At 39.1% G+C, this 25,295-nt stretch overlaps 1 protein-coding gene across 4 annotated transcripts in view; it reads left to right on the top strand.

The window, feature by feature from the left end:
• ARHGAP6 (Rho GTPase activating protein 6) overlaps positions 1 to 25,295 on the top strand; it is a 168,473-nt gene that overhangs the window by 9,371 nt on the left and 133,807 nt on the right. Inside the window, exon 1 of one of the 4 annotated variants that reach the window (XM_082059720.1) lies at positions 21,760 to 21,881. The exons of the other annotated variants lie outside the window; for them this stretch is intronic. The gene's annotated coding sequence lies outside the window, so the exon portion shown is untranslated. Of the gene's footprint in view, positions 1 to 21,759; positions 21,882 to 25,295 lie in introns of those variants that run through there. 4 annotated transcript variants of the gene reach the window in all.

Genomic DNA, 25,295 nt, shown 5'->3' with positions numbered 1-25,295 from the left:
TGTTTGCCACCGAGAAGAGCCTGGCTCCGTCCTCGTGGCACTCACCCTTTTTGTTTCAACCTCTATGAGAAGTGTGAACCTCAGGAGCTATCTCTTTAGTGAGAGATGTGAGACGTTTAGGTCTTAGGGATGTGAGATGTTCAAGTCTTGAGAAGATGTACATATCTCAGTGGCATATTTTCACTGGAGCTATGTCTGACCTACACCTGCGTAGTTGTCAGCATCATTTGGGTGACAGGCAGTGCATCTTAATGCTTCTGTTCATCTCAGGAATCAGAGGTGACCCTTTCTAGTAGGGAGCTGCTGACCTGTGTCCTTGTCACCCTAGAGCTGAATTGCTGTGGTGCTGCGCATCTGGGGCATGTTAGAGGGACACTGTAAGTGACTGATAGTAGAGGTGTAGCACCACCTCACAGCTGAGTATGGCATCCCTTGCTTCTGCTTGCATGTGATGTACCAGAAACCTAAACCATCCAGGAGCAAACAGCAAAAGGTTTCACCTGCTCCCATGCAACATCATGTAAGACCATGGACCAATCCTCTTCTCAGCATAGCCTGGCAGTTTGGGATTTAAAACCACCAGGTTTTCCAGAGAGGGTTTGTAATCCCTCTTTTTCAACAGAAAGTGAGCTTCTGCTCCATTTGTTGAGCCTCAGGGCACATAGTTTTTTCTTCCAGACAGGGATTTTGCTGGATGCATTGTGCTGGGCTGCTTTGTTTTCATGTGGCTGGTGAACCCACAGTTGGATGTTCTGGTTGCAAGAAATTAAGTTGCTGGTGATGAGCTTTGTTTTTGGAGTTAATGAGGAGCATCAATATGAATTCCTCTATAAATATTTATGTATTTTATTTTTTGTATGTCCTTGTCCTGAAATGTATTCAAGAGGTCTTATTTAGATTGATGTAAATCTGAAATTCATTTTAAGGCCACAGAAAAACAGACTAATTAAATGCAAAGTTGAGAAATTTATTGCTGCTGTACCTGTCTACTTCCAGAATGCATCTGCATTTTAGCCAGGATTTTCCATGCGTGACTGCACAGCCCATATGACATAATGTTGAATTCTGTATTTATGGGAATTTAAGATGATATAAGTGTTGCAACAGGGCAGAGTTAATCTCCATCAGAATCACAGAGGAGAAAAAGGGTGAAAAAAGAGCCAACTATTCAGTCCTCTCCACAATTGAACATTACTCTGTCAAATGTTTTTGTTATTAAGTTTAACAAGTAGAGTGTGAGTTCCTTACATTTATTTGCAGAAAAGATGCTGTTGTCCGTTCTGGTTGTAGATCAGTTGATGTTTTACCTTCTGGCTAATTTGTGGGGGGGCAGAAGAATTCTCCCTGCTGTGAGTTCTCTAATGGAGAAGAGTTGTCCCAGAACAGGCGATTCATTGCCTCAGAAGTGGTCCTTGCAATTCTTTAATTATTTGATAGGCTGTAGTCATTGAAAGCATTTCTCGCTATGAGATATTTGGAAGTCTACATTTATGGAGTCTTTTTACATGAATTTGGAGGGTGTGTTTGTTGCCAGTGGTGGTGAACAGAACCATATTTTTTTTTTTTTCTGGCTATAAATTATAAAGTTGTAGTAGTGTGCCTACTAGACTGTAAGTTAGACTGAACAGGAGTCAAGATTGCAGCTATTCCTGCAGTGGAATGATTTTGGGTTTTCCCATAGTCTGTGTCACATGCTTTCGTGCCACTTTTCATTTATGTGTTTCTGTCAGCTGCTTAAAGTCATTTGCATTAGTGCAGACTTTCTCAAGACCAGGTAAGCAAGACCTATTTTTGTGCCTCTAAATACATCATAGTAGAATTCATACATCTTCTATGAAGTGATGGCAACAGAATGACACTTGGTGCTCAAATTAATTGTCTTTCAGTGACTTATAGGTCTACACAGGTGAACTTGAAAAGATGCCTTTGTTAGCTGGGGACAGTCCTGTGCATTTAGCATGCTGAAGCCTTGGGTTGTGGGTTTTTTATGTCTGTTTGGTTTGGTTTTTTTTTTTTTTTTAATTCTTTCTCATGTGGTGTTGCCAGTACAAAATACTCAGTAATTGTTACTGTGCAGCAAAACTCCTTAAATGCAGTTGCAAACCTTTTTGTCTCTGCAGGTCTGAAAATGCGGGACTGAAAAAGGTGAAGGGCAGTGTTTCTGTCCCTGGAGCAAATAGAGAGTAATTGAAACGCATATAAAGAGCAGAATATCTGATGAGTAGAAAGCTGCTGTGTTGTGGGGTTTTGTTTGTTTCTTGTTGTGTTGTTGTTGTTTTGCAGTTGCTTTTTTTTTTTTTTTTTCTTTTTAATTCCCTTCTGTCTCTGAACAAAACCCTGAAGTGTTTGGCAAGAAATGGTACTGCCAGGAAGCCCTTAGAGTTATCATCAATTACTATAAATACAGTACCTGTTACCTTAACTGTCACGTAACATTAACCAGAGTTGACTTATATCTTTCTTTTGGCTTATTTTGTACCAGTTGTTTAAATCACTTGCCCTTTATGTAGAATCCATGCCTGAAAAAAGGAATTCCAACTGAAGAAGAAACGTTGAACTCCTTTCCTTTAGTAGCATGTTTCTGAGGACAGGTTTTTTGTTTGTGTGGGTTTTTTTTTTAAATTCTCTTAAATTCTGTCTCTTGCAAGAAAATGAGAAAATGACCCACTGTGAGTTATAGATGCTCTGTAGGTCATACACAACAATTTCATAAAAACTCTGTGCAAAGCGTACTGTCAGTGCAACTGATCCTCTATTGTTTCTGGTGGAGTATTTACACTTTTGAATCAGTTTTCTGGTCTTGACAACATCTTTGCATTATATTTATTTTAACACCAATCCGCTATTGGTAATTATTTACTTTAGTGTGTGAGGTTTTCCAAATTAGAACATCCGTTTCACTAAAATTCACAGGAAAAAGCAGGGTTTTCCACTTCTCCCAAGTTGTGTGTGTGTACTCATATTTAATTTGCTAAGACATGTTCTCCAAGGTACATTTGTTAGAACTGACATCTTAATGCCGTTCTCCTTTGTTAATTATATTTCCTTTAATTTGGCTGACGCCATTTTGCAAGGTGGGGCTTTGGTTTGAACCCTTCAAATTAACTTGTGCTAGAGGGCTTCACCTGCAAAGATGTCAAAGATTGATGTTAAAATGATTCCCTCTTTGTTTTTCCCTTTGTCTTCCAGGAATTGTCATTGCATTGTGTGAGTTAGTCTTGTGTTGGGGACACTTAGACGTTTGATCTCTAGCCTGATCCATCTAACACTGTTCCTCTCTTAAGGGCACTAGGCCAGGCTAAATCAAGGTTTCATTTTACACAGATTAATGTTTTGTTTCTACTATGTACTGCAAACACTGTCTAAAGTTTTCTTGAAATGCTGCAACTTTGCTCACACTGAAGTCTGCGGCCAAACAGACTTCACCTTCGCTGAAAGCAGGTATCAGTCATTTCAGTCCCAACATTTATGTGACTCCTTGACAAGGGTGAGGACAGTTTCAGTGTTTCCAGAATTATTTACTTGGTCATTATTTAAAATAAGTTTTTATCCTTTCCTTCTCTGCGTTTCCATTTATACATGGCCTCTTTTCTGCTGCATCATTCAGTGTGTGTAGGCCCATGTGCCCCCTTCTGCTCCCCAGCACAAAAAAAAGAACAAAAACAAATGAAAACCAAAGTGGTCTCTCTCCTCCATGCAGGCATCTGAATCATCTTTGGGTTATTATTGGGTTAACTTGTACCTCTGAGGTTTGTTTTAGATTCTGTGGAAGCTCGAGGGATTTTTAAATTAGTGGTTTATGTTTTGGTATTGTGGTGTTTTGTTTATGTTTGTTTGTCTGTTTGTTTTTTTCCCCCCAAGTTGTCCAGCAAATAACTTATACCTCATAATGAAAACTCAAATTGTGGAATAATTGGTCTTTTTCCTGCCCTTGAATGCCTTGTATACTGTTGTTATGTCCTATATGATAATTGCAGATGAAAACATGGGATTTGTCAAACAGCTCTTATCTGTAGTTTTCAGGAATCCAGTAATTCTCGTGTGATCAGAAAAAAAAAAAAATCCTATTTCTGTTCTTGATTTCATTAAAGAGGCATGTCCTATACATTTCCTTTAAAATCATTGACAATGTGTCCTGCAAAACTTTGGAGTTATTTTGTATGAAATGGTACATTGGTGTATTCTGTACTAGATACACTAGCATTAGAAATATGTGTTTCTTGCTTCAAAAGATATGTTACAAACATGTGGTGTTGAACATCTGAAAGCAAAGTGGTGATCTGAAACATACCTTGTAATCTTAGAACTATTTTGATTAACTACAAATCAGAAATGGAGCATACCCTGTTTGAGCAACCATGCCAGATCCATAAGGTAACCTTTATGTTGCCCCTTCACTTTTCTGAGCATGTAAGTTCCATAGTTTTAATGGAATCAAATTTATAAACTGATAGGTGCAGAGCTTGTATGTAGCTTGTTCTGTAAAGTGTTTAATGCATTTTGGGGCATTCAGAGGTAATAGTGTTGGGAGTGTGTATGTCCTTGGTTTTCGCAAATAACGTCATGTTCTTGATGATTCATCTTGCTTTTTTCTGGCCTTTTTTTTTTTTTTGTCTGAGTGATAGTACTATGCATTTTTTCTCTTAACTCAGTAGAATTGATATTTATTAAGAATGCAAAAGCAAGGGGGAAAATGGGAGGTCACATTTATTCTGGGATAAGTATCTGCAGTTAATGGAGTTACCTTGAGGAATTAATGTGTCTTGCTATTCCTATTGTTTAATTCCTCTTGACCTGGCCTCTAGCTATCTTTGTGGATCCATTTTAAAGCAAGCTTGAATGCAACTTAAACAGGGTGACTGCAGTAAGGCAACAATACATACTCTTGACTCATCACAGTGCATATTTAGATATTTAGACAAATATTTAACTCTTAAGCGTGATTCCTCAATCTGGCTCCAAGTAGGTAGACAAAGAAACAGGTCTTTTTGATCGCATTGATCAGGCAAATGAGATCCTTTTACGTGAGCTTTCTTTGAATCTTCTAAAGGCTTCTCTGCTGAAAGCAGAAGTGGGAAAACAAATGGCTGTGTATTCCCTGTCACCCATCACAGTTATGCCTTATTATGAGGTTGCTTTGTGTTTGAGATTGTCAACTTTGTCCGTGTTGTACTGCACGCAGTTCAGATGGTTACAGCCCTATGTGTGGTGCTGTCAACCTCAGTGATGGTTATAAATAAGCAAATATAGTGAACACCGAAGGTCAGGACCATTCCTGCCCTCCTGCATTGACCTGTTTTGAGCAACCATAAGCTATAGGGATGCCCTCATTTGTTTCAAAAGAGGAAAGGGGTAACAGGATATTTGAGCGGACAGTATAGATGCGGTCTTACTGATGGTTTAGCTGGCTGTCTTCCTGAGCTCTGTCCTTTCCAGTTATGGCAAGACCCTGGCCTCTTGGACCTGCCAGTCTTTGTTGCATGCTCTGAGTGTAATAAAAGAGTTCTTTGTATAGAAATCGTGCTGAAACTCAAAAAAGAGCTAAAAAAAATCCCGTCCTCTTATGTTTGAATTCTGAGTCTTCTCAAGTAATTACCAGGGGATGGATTTTCATTAGTCCTGGAGATTGTCAGTTCCCAAACACTTTGGCTGCAGCTTTGTTCAACATTGCTGAAGAGCAACACTTGGAAATTGAGTTACATGTTTATGTAGACTTTTCTGACTTATAAATGACCCTGCTGACACAGCCAGGTAAGTGAAGGCCAAGCCACGATGTAGACCTACTTTCCCACCTTGTTAGCAAGGAGTACTGCTCAAAAGAAGATGTTTCTTTAGGAAAAGAGTCCCTTGTAATCACAAGCATGTCTGCTTTACATCTTTCTCTTGTGTATATTTATTACAATGTATCAGTTACATATTTGTGTGCATTTTAATGCTACATTTGTATATACTGTTCTTATATTTCTTCTCTGCTGGAAGTATTTCACTTGAGGTTATCCACAGGATTACCCAATCACCACATTATGATTGGTCTTTAACAAGTGTCATGGGCATTGCCACCGCACGAGAGAGCGAGCAGGCTTTGCTGGCCAGCCTCTGGAGGGTGTCACAGAAAACCCTTTCTCTCTTGCTAGAAGATACTTAAGTTACATTGCTGAGACCAAGATCAGTTGTCTATTTTGAAATGTTTTCTCTGTGAGTACAGGTGTTTCTTGTATCCTTTATAAAAGAAAGCAGCATGACATGTTCTCATGCAGGATTAGATTTGCTGGTATAATACCTAGTTGTGACTATGGATTGTTGTAGGATTTTCAGTGTTGATGGCACTAAGACCTCACCTGTGAGTTTTGGACAATTACTTCTCTGAAATACTTTTCCTTAAAAACCCTCTCTTTTGTCTTCAACAAAAATAATTTTAATGAATAAGAAGGAAGGAAAAGAGAGAAAGTTGAGTTTTGACAGCAGTAGAAGTAATTGCATTAGTTTGGGGGGTGAAAAGTATACCAACTTGGAGAAAAAATTAAGAGCCAAAATATATGTATAGGTAAAGGTGAATGTATAGGTGAACTTACAGTATTAACATTGATGTACTTGACTTTTACTCACAGCTGTGCTTGCAGAAGGCTGCCTTTTCTACAGCATAGAGGCTGGATCTAATGCATAAAAAAACCAACCAAACAAAAACTTACCCAGAAGTTTTTCAGGTTGTATAATTGTTTTGACAGCTTGCTTTCTGTTGACTTCTTGTGATGCTTGTGTACCTTTTTTCTGATTTAAGGTCAGAACTGTGTCTGCCCTTTGACTTTGTGCTGGGGGGAGATTGTAGTGATCCTACAGGCCACTTCTTAGTCCTGTGGTTTCATACTTGTGTCAGGAGTCTTTGGTAGTTTCCTGGCTCCCTTACACATCCTGTAGGTTTTTACCCTCTTAAATGTATTAAATTGCTTCCTAAATGACCTCTGAAACAAGTACTTCTAGTCCTAGTAAATCTGTGTAGGTGTAACTTGAGTACCAAGGAAAATTGTACAATGAAGAAAAAAAAAAAGGAGAGAAAGAATAGCTTTTCTTGAGCTCCTTTAAATGTCCACATGCCCCTCATTGCTTTAGTACACATCATCCTCCCATTTGTATTAGGCTTAGAATGTTTTTAGCACTCGCACTTTACTCTATTTCCTGGAGACTGATGTGATTTTACACTGCAGAGCGACTGGAGGAAATGATCTCTTGACTGAGTCTATTAATTATTGTTCCCCTGAGAATGTGTTTCTTCTTCAGAAAGAATGGCAATAGCAAACAGAAGAAGCACTCTGGAAACAAGCTATTGCAATTATTACTCACGTGTCTGGCAAATTAGGGGACTGATTCTTTTCCCAAAGGTTTCAAAGAAGCATGTATGTTCTGTTTTGATGTAACTTTCTCTAAGAAAATCAGTCTTTGAGCCTGTAATTCTTCATACTTGCATGAAGCTTGGAAGTGATTTATTGGGAAGAAAAACATTTGGAAAGTTTAGCAAAATTCCACTTGGCCAATATCTAGGAATGTAAGACATGGGAGACCTCCTGGGCTGTGGATCCCTGCCCCTTTCTGTGGTATGCAGCTACGTGTAATCCCCTACATCAGGAGTATTTACATTTATACAGTCCTAAAATTACATTTGACCCTTTGAAGGCAACTGTGAGGCTGATGTGGCCCATGGTGAAAATGAGTTTGACACTCCTGCCCTACATAAACACGGCAGTCTCTGTGTCTCAGAATTATTTTTTTCTTCAGTTCAGTTCTTCAGCTGAAGGGCTCTTCCAGAGCTCCATGACTGATAGCCATCTTTTTCATATTGGCCTAAATTTATTGTTGGGGTAACATGAGCTTTTAGCTTAAACTGCACTTTTGCTGCCCTGGTATTTATCCAGGTTTTTCCCCCTTCGTTTTATTTTGGCTAAGGAAGGAGAGCTGGCTCTTTGCTGTGATGGACATCTTTATTCTGTGCCTATACCTAGAAACTCTCCTTTGCCCTTGGTGCCTTCTTCAGGTGTGAACTTCATGTTCAGTGGAAACAAATGGCTGCTTGGGAGACCAGGGTGACAGGAGCTCATATCATGGCCTGCAGTCAAAAAGAAAGTGTCCTCTGTCCCAATCTCTCCTCCACCCCAACTATAAATGGAGCTGGAACTTAGCAGTTGATTTCAACATTGCAGTGTTCTTCATTTAGATGAATACTGCTCTTGATGACCTTTTCAACTCATGTCTTTTTATTTTATTTTTTTTTTTATTTCCCATCTTTTAAATAGATGCCCTAATCAGCCTTATCCTGCAGTTCCTCAGAAGCAGCATCCCCTCAGAGACTGGGATCTGCTGCTTTCACAGGCAGAGGAGGAGAGGGAAGCTCAGCACATACCTCATCTCCCTGCTGGACCTTCTCTTGAAGTGTGTTTTGCATGGCTCCTGGTTTTGGGGACAGAAGAGGGAGAGGTGGAGTAGGGAGACAGCAAACCATAGATAAGTGGGAAGAGAAGGGAAGGAAAATTATGAAGTACTGATGAGAGAGAAGGATATAGCTGAGGAGACCCCACTGCCATTGTATTTGGAAGCCAGTCTGCAGCCCACCACTTACCTTTGCAGCCTTTGCAGCCCCCTGCCCTTGCACCAGTACCCCTGGCACAGCCCACGGGCTATAAAAACTGGCTCTCAGAGCAGCAATTGTGGAAAAAGCTCTTAGGTGCCTCCCTACCACATTAAACCAAAGTAAGTGAAGCAGATGTTTATTACTGTGGGGAAGCCTTTTGCTCATCTGGACAAATTCCTTTTGGTTGCACCACTACTACTGTGACAATAATTATTTTTCGTATGGATAGCTTAATTTGAAGGAAGCCTCCAAATTTTATGTTTGTCATAGTTATGGATACCTTGTCAATGGGAAAATCGCACTTCTGCCTGGAACTAACATCCATATTTGACAAAGATGACTGCAATTTACAAGAAATAATGTGACCTTCTTCAGTCTCCTTTCTCTCCCTAATTCATTCGCTTTGCCAGTGCTATTCTTTCTGTTTTGTTAACTTGAGAAAACAGAAAAGATAAGATTAAAAAGACACAGAACAATACTTGCTGTTTAAAGAAAATCTGTTGCAAACTGAGTTACTTTAAAAATTACGTACACTTTCCATTCATGTTGGCTTTATTCTTCTCTTACATGGCTGCACTTAAGATTTAAAATAATTATCTTTGTGCTAAGCAGTGGCCCTTAGTGTTGTGTGTGTTAATCAAGGATATGTTACATTTTTTGAGTGAAATGTAATTTATACTTGTAAAATTTTAAGGATTACATTATGTAAGTAAAGGGGTTTATTCAATTATTTATTTAGTTTTATGTCATGAATCTGGATGGGGAAGAAGAGGAACAGATCTGTGTATGCCTTATTGTTCAAAGTGTAAGTGTGCCAGCTCTCTCCTACATCTTTTCCTCCAGAGCTGCAAAGTTTTAGTAGCACTTAGCAAAATGTTCAAAGGAAATACGTGTCAATATGATTTTCAGAACAGGATAAGGCATTTTGAAGTAGTGACTCATGTAAAGTCTTACTAAATACAACTGCACACAAATTACTTAAAGCTGCCTTTGTTACACTACAAAGGTGAGAAGTGCTTCTGAAATGCCAAATCAAGATTAAATTATCTTCAGACTTGTCCATCTGTAAGCATCTGTCTGATGTGGATAAAAATCTTCTGTTAGGTCAGATTGGGTAATTCTCTGATGTGTTTTTGGCAGGACAGGCCCACAAAATTAAAGTTTTAAAAAGCTTGGTGAAGTTTATGAAGTTTTCAATTTTTCTCTTAGTAGAAGTACTTTAAAAATGGATTCTGAGTGAGTTTTGAATGAAATAAGCAACGTTGGTTATTCTTCCCGTCTTCTTCATGCAGTGCCAGAATGACATGGAGGTGGTGAGGTTATTCCAGTTTTTGGTGGCCTGGAAGCCTTCTGGTTGATGGGGTGGAAGAAAGACCTATTCACTCCCCTTTGTCCTGCTTGGCATCTCCTGGGTAGGTTTAAGATGTGAAGTGCAGTGGGATGGTTGGTGTTTTGAATTTGCTGTAGATACCAAGTTCAGCTTTGGTCTAGAGGTCCTTGATGTTGCTAGAGAAAGAAATGCTACTGGGAGATAAATGCCTATGGGAAACTTTTATTTCTTGGCAAAGATACTGTTAATAGGAAGGATATTCCTGGATGTAGTAGTCAACATATTTCTTCTCCTAAATGGTTATTGAATGAAAAGATCACTGTTGCAGGCTTAGCTTTGATATCTATGAATGACTTTGTGGAAGAGCTGACTACTAAAACAGTCATGGAGCAAATGCTTACCACTTAATCAATTTCAGATAAGAAGCTGAATGAAATACAATCAGAAATTAAAGGAATTAACTAAACTAAAGAGATCAAGGGAGACATAACTTTTAAAAACAAACCAACCAACGAAGTTCCCAAGCTGTCTGAACCACACAACATATTTTACTGGAAATGCAAATGTAGCATTCAGAATAAAGGGTAAACAGAGATCCTGCAAAGAAAGCTGTCGCTTGGAGGTTAAAGGCCTCTGTGAAAATTGTCAAAAATCAAGCCAAGTTCTTTACAGAGGAAACTGATGCAAATAAAAGGTGTTCTTCAGACATAAGAACAAGGACTGAAATGAAGCCACAGTGCACCGAAGGTGTAGTATAGCTTAAAAATTATCTAGATATGATATTCACAACTAGATTTTTATTTAATATTTATTTATTTTTATTTATTTATTGCCACTACTCTTAGTAGCAGTGATTAAATTGGAGGTGCTGTATTACAACCAAGATAACGTGTGAAAGTGAGGGTCTGAAAAAGAAAATCTCTTATTTATGAGTAAAACCTAAGTATCTGATCTTCCTGGATCCTGAGAACTGTATGATAGCATCCCTAAATGACCATAAGAATGCCACAAGGTCAGAAATCCTGTGTATGTTTTCTTCCCTCCGGCTTTATTCTTGTAAAATATGTTGCTCTCTCTGCAAGTATTGCATTGGCTGTGTCATCATCTCAAAATATTGTAGGAGACTGACACATGAAATTTAAAATCTGATGTCAAACATTTTTGATAGACGAGCCATTTCAAAGCTGCTCACATATGACTGGAGAATAACAAATATTTCTTGCTGTCAAGAAGCAAAAACGTGACTTAAGCATCTACAGAGTGATTGTTCTGATGTTGATTGTATGAGGGGCTTTAAAACAAGGAAGTCATTATAAAAGACAAGGACTAATGATGAATGGAAGATGCAAGAAAAATGAAGCATAATTTTATCATAGTCAGATTGTGCCTGAGTAATTTGGTGATTCTCTTTGATAGCTGTTGCATTTCTGAAAAATGTGTGTTGTCTTTTTAGTTTTCTAAACACAAGCCTTGTAGAATAATGTATCAGGTGTTAGATTTTTGATAAAGGAAGGTGTTTATACCATTGCAAAGAGCACTGGTACAGTTTCACTGGGAATCTGATTACATTGCCAGTGCTTCATGTTCAAGAAAAAGAAATTAATGTCTGGAGGAATTGTACGGAAACATTTAAGGAAATAGAGGTACTGTTGTCTTGAGGACTGTAGGAGAATAAATTTGCTTAGCCTATCAAAAGGGAAGATGAGAAGGGTATGATTATTCTCAATTACTATCTCAAGGGAATAAACAGAAAGAGAATTCATTCCATTAAAGCACAGCAATGACAACAAGTGCATCATAAGCTAGGTCTAAATAAACTTTGATTAATAATTAGGAGGCTTCTGCTATGGAAGCAGGGTGTTTCTCAAACAACCTCTCCATCAGATAATGCTCACCTTCCTCTCCTCATGTGTTGTTTGGAATAGGAAATATCTGTCCTGAACAGGACTTGTGGAGTCCACAAGAAGTATTGGTTTTCACAAAAGAACTATTTTAGATTAAAAAGATTTGCATTAAGGAATTTGTGGTATTTTCTGTGTGTAAGGACTGTTAGCATTGTGTGTATCTGTACAAAGGCTCATATGCCACTCTGAATAAATGAAAAATAGATCCTTGAGTATCCATGGAGACAGAATGTGCTGGAGGACATAAAACCTGGAAAAGTTATAAGATATTTTCATCTCTAGACTTTTTTATTGACTGGAATGTATTTACTATGGGGGCAGATCACTTTATAAGACATAAAATCCGATGTACCAATTGGTCTTCTGGGCTTTAAAGTACATTAATATCATGAAGGCAGGAAATGCACAACCTAAGCAAAGATTGGTAGTCAAGTGCATTAGGAAAATGAAGATTGGGCTTTAGTGTCCCGGGGGCAAAAAAATAGCTTGTAGTTTTAGTACATTGGTTTAATCCAATGCCATTTTTCCCACTTTCATTTTTTTTTTCCCATTTGTAGGGTGCTTTAAAATCAATTTTTATTTATTTATGTATTTTAAGGTTTCTGCTGAGTGGAAGAAATGTCACTTGGGCATCCCTTCCCCTCTTGTGAGGAATAAGATGGCATTTTGTCCCCATGTGTATGGAAACAGAGAATGGTTTGATTCTCATAGAGGGATAGAGAAGAGCCCTGGGAAGCTCTTGCAACCCAGTCCAGTAAATATGTGTGTGAGGGTTGGGTTTTTTTTTCTTTTTTTTTTTTTTTTTAGAAAGACAGAAGCTATGCAGCCTTAAAAGGACTTGTTTAAATTTTTGTCTGTGTGTGCGCTGAATATGTCAAGTTTGTAAGGAGCCAGTGATTCTCGTATCCTTTTAAAGTGAAAATTATAGAATACTTCACGTACTGTTTCTCACCAAAATGCAGATTCTATCTCTTGCTGCAAGTAGAATCATAAAACTGAATTTAGTGAGAAACAGCGTGTGGACTGTTTTCATAATTCGCTATTTAAAAACGGGTCGGGAGGCCAGGATCTGCTGGCTTCCAACAACCTTGACATAGTGCACTGAGAAGGAGCCCCCTCTCCTCCCCCTTACCCTGCAAACCTAAACAAGTCCTTTTAAGGCTATATGAGAAGGATAGCTGACTGTTAAGGATATAGGTGCTATATAATTCATTAAATAAGTGAATTAAATAATATGAGAAAGACTGGAGTGAAATGGAAACCAGAAATATCAGCAGAAATGCAAAGCTCCGTAGAAATTAGCTGGAGGTTTGATGTATTTCATAGCTTCTTTTGCTTTAACATTGGTTCATATTGATGGAGAATGTATGATATATTCCTGCTGTGAAAGCATTAGTGAACCAAGGTCTCAAAGAAGGATATGCAGAGTGCTTTATGAACTCTTGGTAACTGGCCTCTGTGAATTGGTAAAGAATGTGGTGATGGAGGCTTTTTGGATTTTGGTGTTTATGGTTTGCTAAGGGGGAACTGAGTGCTAGAATACTCTTTTGCCTGTCATTTTTCAAAGCCCTTCCTTAGCGTATGGTTATTTTGTAGCGGGCAAATCCTGTGAGCCTTTGAACAAAGTGAGAGATACAGTTGGTGCCTTTGGACAACTTCATTCTTTCCTGCGTTACATGTCTGGCTTTTCCCATTTTGACCTCTTGTGATTAGGTCGTACACTACTTCTAACTTTCCTCCTACCAGGCATCGTGCTTCACAAACTGTTGTGAGATCACACAGAATCACAGAATGTTAGAGATTGGAAGGGACCTCGGAAGATCATCTAGTCCAATCCCCCCACCGGAGCATTTAACACCGTTTCTCCTCGGAGTGTGCCTTTATTATGAAATGTATTTTGGGCTAATAGGCATGAGGTGCTTGGCTTTGCGAGCTGATAGAGCAATCTAGTTTTCTTTTTCCTATTCTAAACTTTATTCATTTAGGTACTAGCATGGGTCAAATGCAGTACCACTTAGATTAGCAAAATGTTAAAATCATCTCTGTAAGTCAAATCCCTTAATGCATCTTCTCATCTGTGAAACTCCTCTGGAATGGCCTTGGCTTAGTCAAGGCTGCTTTCTAGCATTGGTAACAGGCTGTGAGCTGTGATCTGGCTATGAATAAATTTGATGCAGTAAAGTCTATCCTGATCAAGTTATTTGCATTACTCCTGTTATACATGGAACTTTTAAAGCATATTTGATTTCTGCGTGGCTTGTGGTGTACCTCTGTTTGCAGGACTCGGACTCTAATCCCTTTAATGTGAACAGGAGTTGTTTCTTCTCTCATTGGAAACAGCTGAAAAAGTCTGCAGTCTCTTCTTCCTCCCAGTCCTCCCAAATATTGCTGGTATGTCAGGCACTCCAGCACTGCTTAAGCATTTTCAGGTGTCTGTCTCATTTTACCACTGGAAATGGCTTTATGACTACTTTGAATAGTGGCTCTTGAGCTATGCATTGACTTCATTTGTAATCATGATGTGGAGGACAGAACACCCTTTGCTACTTTATAGAATTCCTCAGTATTTTATTAGTAATAATTAATAACATGCCATGCCACTGTACAGGATGGAACTAAATCCAGTTGTGGATGAGTGCTTGCCAAACATGACAAGTTGATCCTTTTTGCTAGTTAATACAGGATACTAGGCTGGTGGAAGACTCATGCTGTCTTTTCGTATTATCTCTTTAACATCGAGTAAACTCCAATAGTTGATGCTGTTTTGATATCAGTGGAAGTCATGTGTCACCTTTGTCACAAGATAGGCAGTTAACCGGTTCTGCACATTTGAATCCCTCTCTGTGGAAAAATGTGCACAGGAGACACTGAGTTGGGACAGAGCTTTTGTAAAGAAGCATCCTGGCAAGAGGGCAAGGGAAGAGACCTGATTAGGACAGCACTGCTCCTGGCTGGGTCTCAGGATTGGATAGATGTGAATATTAGTGGGTTTTGATTGGAGCTGCCTGTCAATGACCTTGACTCCAAAGGGAAGATACTACTACATTCTGGAGGAATTTAAAGACAGTGAGATGAAGGTAAGCTCCTCATAAGAAGAAATGGTCTTGCCTGTCTTTGTTGTTTTGTGACTTTGGAAAATGTCAGGTTTTATTTTGAGAATTGCTTGCTTTGATTTGCAGTAAAAGACCAGACTGTTTCCTTGGATTTCTTCCCCAGCTGCACAGTTTTGGGCAACTTCATACTCAGATTTGAATCTAAATTCTTTTAGTCAGCCCCATCATTGGCATGAAATAGTAAAATAAAATCTAAGTATGATGGATTTCTTTTAAACAGAAAGGTTTATTAGCTTATTAATTTATTCGGTAGTTTGCTAATGAGTTACTCAAGCAAATGTTTTTATTACATTCTTTCTTCCTTCATTTTTTGTTTGTCCCCTAAAGAAGAGCTCTCGCTTTTGGCAGCAGTTTTTGTTGGGTACATTTAGGAGGAGTACAAGTGTGCAGCCAGCACACTTTCTTATATTCCATAAAGAAAAAGTGTGTGCTATCATTTTGAATTATGAAGAAATTTATTTTCATAATAACTTGAATGTTCTGTGAGGCATACTTATTTATCACAATACGTACTTTTTATTTTGACAGTGTACTGATTAGCGTGTTAATACTCCTTCAAAATCTATGACTGACAGTGAAGGTTTTGGGAAAATAGCATGATGTACGAATTTGTTTTACTAGATTATATTTTGCCACTTATTTTCTCAGCTGGTCAGTAAACTACTGTAGATAAAAGTTTCTGTTTATCTGACAGAAGAAGTCTTATGAGCTTAAAATAGTTTTTCCTTCCTCTGGGAAGGGTGTAGAATGAAAGTAATAACTCCCTTGAGTCTACTGATAAACTTGAATGAATGGCACTGTCAGCTTACAAATCATATTTGTCTATATGCGTTCCTGCCAGTTTTACAAGTGCAGTCTAATATGACTTGTAGCAGGGAAAGATTAGAAGTTATCTTTTTTCTTTATTTTTTACAGAATCAGAGAACAGTTGAGATTGGAAAGGCACCTCTGGAGATAATTTGGTCCAACCCATTGCTCAGGGCAGGGTCAGCTACAGCAGGTTGATCCGGGCTGTGTCTAGTTGTGTTTTGGATGTCTCCAGAGATGGAGACCGTGCAAGCTGTTCCAGTGTTTGACCACACTCACAGTAAAAAGGTTTTTTTTTTTCTCATGTTTAAGTGAGATTTCAGTCTGTGCCCACTGTTTCTTGTTCTGTCACTGGGCACCACAGAGAAGAATCTGTACTTCTTGCCCCCATCAGGTATTTCTACATGTCGGTAAGACCCACCCTGAGTCTTCTCGTCTCTAGCTCTCTCAGCCTCTCCCTTGTATGAGAGATGCGCCTGTCCCTTAATTTTTGTGGCCCTTTGCTGGAGGACTTGCTCCAGTACGTCCCTGTCTCTGCTGTACTGGGGAGCCCAGAACTGCACCCCACATCCAGGTGTGTCTCACCCAGGCTGCATAGAGGGGAACGATCCTCTCCCTTGACCTGCTGGTGACACTTTGCTTAATGCAGCTTATGCAGCTTAGGAAGCTGCCAGCCTTCTTTGCCGTGAAGGATTATTGATGGCTCACGTTCAGCTCGTTGTCCACCAGAACCAGGACCTTTTCTGCAAAATAGCTTTCCCGCCTGTTGCCCCTGCTCTGTTTGACTTGTATGCTGGACAGTTCTTGCATTATACCCCAGTGTCCCTATGGAGGTCTAGTAGTTCTGCCATGATGTGGGCCTGGCAAGTAACCTTGTCATTAAGTTTGTGTACCTTTGTACAGCGTGTCTGTGCTGTCCCGTAGGCAGCATGGGCAGTCTGTGTGCCCATTAACTCCTGCAGCATTTGACATCTGCAGCTGGCATGTGGAATTTGTGATGGCTATTTGACAATTGCAATGATCTCCTAGGATGCATGGTCCCCAAATCAATACTGTGTGCTCTGTTTGTGCACACAGTGTAGATAAGAATACACAAGCTTGATTGTGTACTAAGCATTCTCTATTGTGGGTACCTTAGTGTCTTACACCAGAAATTGATCTAGTATCCAAAAGGTTTTGACAGAAAGGGAATTGGTCTTGTTCTCAAAATCCAGTGTAGATCTGTTATTATTATATAACCACTTTCCCCAAGTACTTTATAGATGCAAGACTTTCTTTTTAGTGTGGATCTCTCACTCATATTAAGGAAAACTTGGTTGTAAACCAACAAAAAATAGTGATATTTTGGAGCAGACATGGTACCTGTAACTGCTCTTGAGCTCCTGTTTAAGTTGTGCTGGATTGCAGCTAAATACTCTTTGTGTTTTCATGTTTATGAAATAAAGGAAGCTGGGAAGCTTTATGAATATTTCAGGGCCAAGAAATCCTTCATGTGGACACAAAAGACAGCTTGTGAAATCTTTATCAAATGGGAATAATGTTCTGAAACAAAAGCAAGGAAATCAAAGATGCTCTCTAACATTTTCTTTGCAACTTTACACAACAATGCTTTTAAAAAGGCATTAAATATTTATTTCTGTCAGATGCAAAGATGCTGTCCTACCTTTCTAAATGGAGAAGACTATCAAAATAATAAGCCTGGTTTTCTAGTCAATACTTTTCTACCTCTAAATAAAGAAAACTTGTATTATCCATATAATGCTTATATATGACAGAATTAATTTAATATGCAAACACTGAAAGTACTGAAGCCTTGAAACCTAGCCTTGAAATGAAAGTGAGATGTCAAAAGACATTTTTATTTTCATTTGTTTTAATTATATAACCTTGTATTGGTGATGAAAACTGCTAACGTTGCCACTGTATTTGGAGCCAAAGTAAATAAATGAATATAAAAGTCCTATGTAAAACTTTTTTCTTCTCCTCATTTGCTGCCAGCAGATATTTTTATCTCACAGATGTTGAGCATTTAAAGGGTTTAGTCATTTTTAGGCTCATAGTGGTGTTGTAGTTCTGAAAAAATGCATGTTGCCCTGAGTTAGGTGGATGAAAACTACCAAGTAGTTACTTATATTGCTTCAAATATTCACCAGAATAATGAAGAATTCATAGAATCATAGAGTGGCTTGGTTGGAAGGGACCTTCATCTGGTTCCAACCCTCCTGCCATGGGCAGGGACACCTTCCACTAGGCCAGGTTGCTCAAAGCCCCATCCAACCTGGTCTTGAAAACTCCCAGGGATGGAGCGTTCATAGCCTCTCTGGGCAGCCTGTTCCAGTGCCTCAGCACCCTCGTGGTTGAAGAATTTCTTCCTTCTATCCAATCTAAATTTGCCCTCTTTCAGTTTAAAGGCATTACCCCTTGTCCTGTCACTACAGGCACTTGTAAAATTAAATTTGCCTTTAGCTGTTCATTGACAGGCAGTCTTACACAGTAGCACAGTAGCACAGTACACAGTGTAACTAGGTAAGGAATAGAAAAAAGAAATGCCTGAGTCTATATACTGACAATTATAAACATTCAGTAACTCTTCTGGAACACAAGAGTTTGGTCCAAAAAGCAGATGGACTTTGAAATGAAAGTTTAAAAGTATTTACATTGCTAGTAAGATCCCATGGAAGATTGTTAATGTCTTCAAGCCACAGACTGTTGTGTGACGAGCCATACGTACCTGTAGTGAAGAAAAGCCCAGCTATTGCAAGAGGATGAACTAGTTCTGAAGTTGCTGAGATAAAGCCCAGCTGTACCAATCTTCTCTGCTCAGTGGAAGAAAAAGACCAGAGTGCTGAGCTCTTTAGCAGAAAAGGGAGAACACCTTTTTTCTCATCTTGCATGCTCCTCAGGACCAGCTAGTTAGCTACATTTTTCTGTTTTATAGACTGAAGTGTTTTGTTATCTCTTGATAGATAGCATATTCTGGGCTGTCAGTATATGCACTCAGGGGTGCACAAGAACAGTCAATGTGCCAGGGCTATATGTGCTGACATAGAAATGATTAATGATTTAGGAGGCTGCTCTTCTAATGGAGGCTGTTTCTACTTAGGCTGAGCAGTTTTCTTCTTATGCAGTGTTCATGGGTTTGTTGGATTCAACTGCTTGTACTTGTCTGTACTCCACCAAGGAATCTCCACAAGAACTGGACTGAGCTAAGTATCTGTGTGTGAAGCCTGGTCATAAATATACAGATATGTGAAATGACATAAGGACATGTTGGAAAACAAGAGTTTAATTCCTATTCCCTTTTAAAGGTTCCTGCTCCCAGTGAAAGACTTTCTCATTGCTGTCCCATGTGCAAAGGGCAGTTGGTTCTGATAAGCAGGTTTCAGATTTCTCATTACTGTTAAAATACAAGGCCTGTGGATACCTTTCCTCTTCTTCTTTAGAGTCCTCTGGCACCTTAGCTCCACGAGGGCTCATTACAACTTTTGCCAACCTGGCTACTGGCAAGACCCCTTGGTTAAGTGCAGAGACGTTCCTCATAACGGAGGCGGTAGCCTTTGTATCTTAAGTGTTCTCTTAAGCTCACTCTTCTTACTTAGTGTTTACTGAGCCTGCAGAAAATCTTTCAGGAAGTTGTCTTCTGCTTGTGGGACAGATACATTGTCTTCTGCATGTTAATCTGATCTGTCCTTTCATTTTTAGGAGCTAGGACTTAGTGAAACTCTTCCCATCTGTGAAAGAATGAGTTTCTGTTTGACTATCAAAAGCTAGCACTGTCCCATTGTTGGTTTTAGGAGAGCATTAATGTTTTGTTATATTGCTAAACACATTTCCCACTGGATATTTGGAAGTTCACAGTGACTGATTTGTTGCAGTACTGCTGTCCTCTTGGAATTTAAAATGAGAAAGCTCTGTGATCAGTCCCTTGTGGGTCTGCTCCCTCGAGTCTATGGCTGTGTTCCCAAGTCCATCAGAGAATCTCTGAGTAGAATAAAATTAATATTCAGGATGACCTATTAACTCTACCATTCTATCTTTAAAAAAGGACTTTATACCCTTTTTTTTTTTTTCTTCCCCCAGCTTTTCCATCTGTCTCAGTCAAGGTGACCAAGGCTGATTGCCATGCATGTAAAATCCTCTTTACTTTGGCAGTGTCAGTGATTATCCTTATGTTGAATGTATTTATAAACAACAGGACCAGGCTCAATGTATCATTATGTGAAAGAAAGGCTGTTCTGGCATACATCAGTTAAATCATCCAGATGCTAGAACCTGCTGCTTCTGTGGTGTGGTGTTTGTTGTTGCTTATTTTTTAAAAAAATTCTGGTTTTGGATTTGCCTCTTTGGTGTTAATACTGAGAAGACTGATGTGGGACCTTTTGAGGGGTAGCAGTTGGCATGTGCTTTGTGTGTGATAAAGGGCCAAGTGTGTGCTGCTGTACTTGCACGTTACCCATCATATTAAGAGTGGTAGGGGTGACTTCTTAATGAGATGTTTTTGAGGTGGCAACCTAACACAAGAGAAGCCCCTTGTGAATCCGTGACGGCAATAGACATTTTTGCTAGTGTTACTAATGGCATGTTTTGAGGTCCGATGTTGAAAAGGCAGAATACGTTCTGCTTGTGACTTGTCACCCTGGGTAAAGAGATTGGCCCTGTCTGTTGTTAAGATGATCGTTATTTGTTCTTCACACAGCATGATTTTTTCTGTCAGGTGTTATTATTATAGCTGCTTTTGACTCTTTATTACTTAAAATATTCTTAGAAGCAACAAAACAACTCTCCTCACACACCCGTATTTTCTTTGGTAATGCTGCTGGAGCCCAATCCTTTGTCCTCTTCACATTTAGCTTTGCAAAGACATCGCTGGCAACAGTCATATTAGGGAAGATAATAAGGAGATTTTGATCATTAAAAAATATCAGAAGGATCCTTGTCATACAAAATGTTTACATGTAGTAAGAATGTCTCTTTTTATATTTATCTGGCCAAGCACCATGGTGGTGTCCAGCAAGTATCTGCCTTTGGTGTCCTGCCCATGCCTGACCAGTCGGTGGGCCAGGAGGCTTTTCTTTCCTGGTAAGAAGAGGGTCGGTGTGACAGCAGTGTGTCACACAGAGGAGATGCTAATGCAGGACATGTGCATGCAATCCCACAACACATTAGGCTGTTGAAGTAATTGGTTTACACTGAGAGGAAAACTTTTAGTACAGTCTGGTAGGATGGCAAACCGCAATCAAAACAGTTACATTTGTACACAATGTGAAGAAGCTAATTTAATCTTCAGGCAAGTTTCAGAGGTCAGGTCCTTTCATCCCATTGCCTTGTCTTGGCAGAGGCCCAGCACCAAGGTTGAGTCTTGTCCTTGCTCTGTAATTCCTCCTCCAGACAGCTTCCCCAGCCAGAAGAGACTCTGTCTCGCTCAGCTGTGTTATCTCCCTGGACCTGGTACATGCATGTGCAGAGCAGCTATGCTGGAAATATGTGTTGCTTAACCATCTGTTAAAGCAGTTCTCAAGCCCTGGTTCCCTTCATGCCCCTTGATTTCCTCCCATCTTAAATGGGGTTGTGTATGCACAAAGGTTTAGCGAGCTGGGGTGTGTGGGGGATGCTGTGGTTGGCAAGAGGTGAGGGGAGGGATGTCGAGGTTTCCGAATAGGTACAAGGAGGTGGCACCTCACACAGGTGGGAGGTGAGAGGGCTGATCTACTGGTGTATGGGATTTAGAGGGAAAAGGAAAGCTAGTAGGCCAAGAAAATGTCAGGCCGTGGTAAAGGCAGATGTGAAGCACGACTTGAGAAAAGAGAGAAGCGCAGAAGTGTGCAGTCTGTCTGAAAGTGCTCCACTTGCTCAAGAGAGACATAGGTGACCTTCTTTGGTTCAGTCTGGGGAAAAGCTGAGGGATGACCACAAGCTTATTTAGGGCAGTGCTGTCAGAAATGCTTGTAAAGTGTTTGTCTTCTGCCTGATTTTTAGGACATTGTACATGCATCTTGCTCTGCAACTTGAAAAATGACAGGAAACACTGTGAAAATTTGACTGCATGGAGTTTTCATGAGCAGGAAAGCAGAAAGCATTGGCTCTAATAAAACCCGCATCTTCTCAGAGTAAGTTCCATTATGGTGGTGTGCCCAACTGCTCACTTAAATTCCTCCTGAATACGACATTCAAAATATTTACATGAGCTGCTGTCTTGGAATGTCTCACTTATCCTTGGGGTGGTGGGGACTAGCAGCTGTGGTGGCCTCTGCCTTCTTGTTGCCAGGTGGGGTGGCTGCAGGGAGTCTCCATCTCATCCTGAGCTTTGCTCTTTGCTTTCCAAATTTATTTAATGCTTGTCCATTATTTTCAATGTTCAAGCCAGCTTTTACAGGAGAATCACATTAATTCATGCAAAGTGAACTGTAGGCTTTAAAGATAGCAAGAACTGTGTGTATTGAAAAGGTAAAGATTTATTCAAAGACAGGACACTGCTTTCATTTCCTAAAATACACAATCAGGGAGACAGGATTACATTAAATGGGTTGGCACGAAGAAACAAAAAGCTCTTAGGCTTGGTCTTGAGAGATACGGAAAGTTCTTGTTGAGCATTAAGCATTCAGGGGACCTCTCACCTTTCAGGTACTTAGACCTTTGCAGGGTTGAATACTTGGAGATGTTTTTAAATTTTGTTTAATTCACATCTAGTTGCCAAGTTGTCTAGCATCTCCTCAACAGAGAGACGTGAGCTACTTAGCATGTATGGAAAGACGTATTTGAAAATAAACGATAGTTTTATTGTTAAATGTTCTATTAGGTCTTGTAGCTATTTTTTTTAAGAAAATGACTAAGAATGTGGCAGTGGCAGATTTCTGTGCTTCTGTCAGAATATTCCCATCAGTGCATTGTATTTGCTGATATGCTGTGTAACTTTTGAAACCTCAAATTAATGGAGAATCGTAGAAGTGATGAGACATCCTTACTTGCTCTGAAGTATCTACAGTGTGGTTCTGTTGCATTATTTATGAGATAAGAATATTTAATTTTTAGTCTCCTTGGTAAAAACTAAACAAACAAAACTCCTTCCCCCACAACAAAGATAGATTATGCAAGGTTAAAATAAATCACAGAAACAAACCTTTTTTAGAGTTTTGATGGACTCTGTCTCAAATGGAAGATTATTTTATCATATGGATATGTTCTGCTGCATTTTCCATTACATATGATGTAAATGGCTTGGTTGTCCCTTGCAATAACATTCCTTTACATTTCTCTGAATGTGTAAAGCAGCTAATAGTGGTAGAAAATGTATACTCTGAAGATCCCCTGTGTAAGTGACAGTGAGACCTAAAATAGCTTTCATGAAGAGTTCACATTTTTGAAAATAAACTCAAATGTTAGTTTGCTGCATATGAGCTATTAAGTAGTTTCTGTCCATTACAAATGCTCTTACTCCATCATACGTGAAAAGTGGCTTGTTCTTTAAGGTGACCTAATTGATATTTGTTATGGGGTTGCAGTGTGAGCACAGGCTGCTCGCCTGTAATCCCACCCCACAGTTTACCCAGGAGCAGCAGCTGCCCATGTTTCAAGTGAAAAAGAAATCAAAGAGCTACTAATGAATGCTCTTTGAGTAAGAAGAGTAGAGGCAAAGGAAGCAGTGTAACAGTTGAGAGGTTAATGTTTGTGTTTTCAAAGTAATTGTCCTGTCCTTTTTTGTTAATACGTTGCTATCATAGAATCACAGAATGTCCCGAGTTGGAAGGGACCCTCAAGGATCAAGTCCAACTCCTGCTATGATCTAGTGTGGATGTAAGGTAGTGAGGAAGATGACTTATTGAAGAGAGTCAGAAAGTTTAAGAGGAGGAAATGGGGAAAGGAGAATGTCGAGCCTGCCCAGACAAGTTAGATGGAATAGAAGAAAAGTGCTTCAGGGAAATGGACAAAACCAATGAGGAGTAGGTCAAATGACTCAAAAGGTTCCTAAATAAGCAGTGGAGCAAGTGGGTCATATTTTGATAGGTGACCAGGAGATTTTGCAGATCAAGAAGTCAATCTTTACTGAATGGAACAGGTGAGTAATAATTAATTATGGTGATAAAGGTTGCGAGTTATATTGTTCATCTTTATCTATCGTGAAAGTAGTAACGTGGGCAGTTCTGGTGTATCAGCACTGAAGATTAAGATAAAATCCTGTGTGACTGAACTCGTGTGTGTGTAGTCCCACTGACTTCAGTAGAATATTTCTACTCTCTTCAATATCTTACTAACTAAACTGACAGCATGAAATGTACTTGAAGGGCTCTTTTTAGAAGTTTGCATTTTAAGATCTGGAGCTATATAAGGATTGCTGCTTTAACGTTTCTAAGCATTCTAGTTAATTGTTTAAAACAGGGATCAAAGAAACTCCAGGTTTTAATTTTCTATGGAGAATAATGGCATTATGACAAATCTTAAATTATAGCTGTCCTAACTGACAGTCTGGACTTCAAGTTGAGGTGGAATCTCCCATCCTGGGGCCAACGTAATGTGTCAGGAGAACTCTTTTACTCTTTTACTGACTTTTTGTGGCGCGTTACTTCACTTCTCAGTGGTTTGAGTTTCTTTTTTTTTTTTTTTTTCTATTGAGTCAGAGAATGTCTGGCATTATCCTTATTTGTTTCAATTATGAAAGATCAACAGCTTGCTTTATTACTGTTTTTCTAGACGATGCATGCGATTGACTTTGAGAGATGCTTTTCTAACATGGCTGAGACGCTCTAAAGCACGAGAACAACAATCACTCCAAGCTAAACAAACATCTACCATTTCTGCCCAGCTGGGTTAAGTTTAACTAGGTTTAAGATTCCTATTGCTGGGTAATATCTTTCCAGTGAGATCTTTTAGTGAAGCCATCAGGCATATTAATGAAGGGAATACATTTTTTGATGAAGTTTTCTATAATCCTCCAGTTCACTTCAATGTGCTTTATATTTATAAAAGGTGCTTATGAAAAGTTAGTAAATATGCATATTAGCATGTATGCAAATTAAGGTAATTAGTGGGCTATAGATGAAAGAAAAAAATGGATGGCAGATGAATAAGCGTGAATGCCTATTTGGTCTTCCTTTTTAGTGTTGTATTCTCTCTTGTAATAACTGTTCTAGGCTTTAATTTACATTTATATCACTTAAAGTCTATACTACATGTATTTTCCAAAAGCATTAATTTTTGAAATCACCTTGGAAACTCATCACTCTAATTAATGTAGTTGACACATTATAATTCTTTCTCTTTACACTGTCTCACTTTAATCTTGTTGTTTTTTTTTTTTTTTTTTTCTGTAACCTGCTGGCAAATTAAAATAAACACCTAGATAGTACAAGCCTTTATTTTTTTCATATAAAAGCTTCTAATAGGTCATGGCTTGGAGACGCTTTGTCCTTGTCTGTGCCAAACTCAACAGCAACCAAAAAAAACCCCGAACAATGAAAAACCCAAACACAATTAAGGATTTTGTAAACCACAGTGAGATACTGGAGATAGATGGAATTTAAGTTATT

The sequence above is a fragment of the Streptopelia decaocto genome, assembly GCF_964273445.1.
Source record: "Streptopelia decaocto genome assembly, chromosome: 1".
Taxonomy (NCBI): Eukaryota; Metazoa; Chordata; class Aves; order Columbiformes; family Columbidae; genus Streptopelia; species Streptopelia decaocto.
The sequence above is the reverse complement of the archived record's forward strand: the minus strand, read 5'-3'. Positions and strand labels throughout refer to the sequence as shown.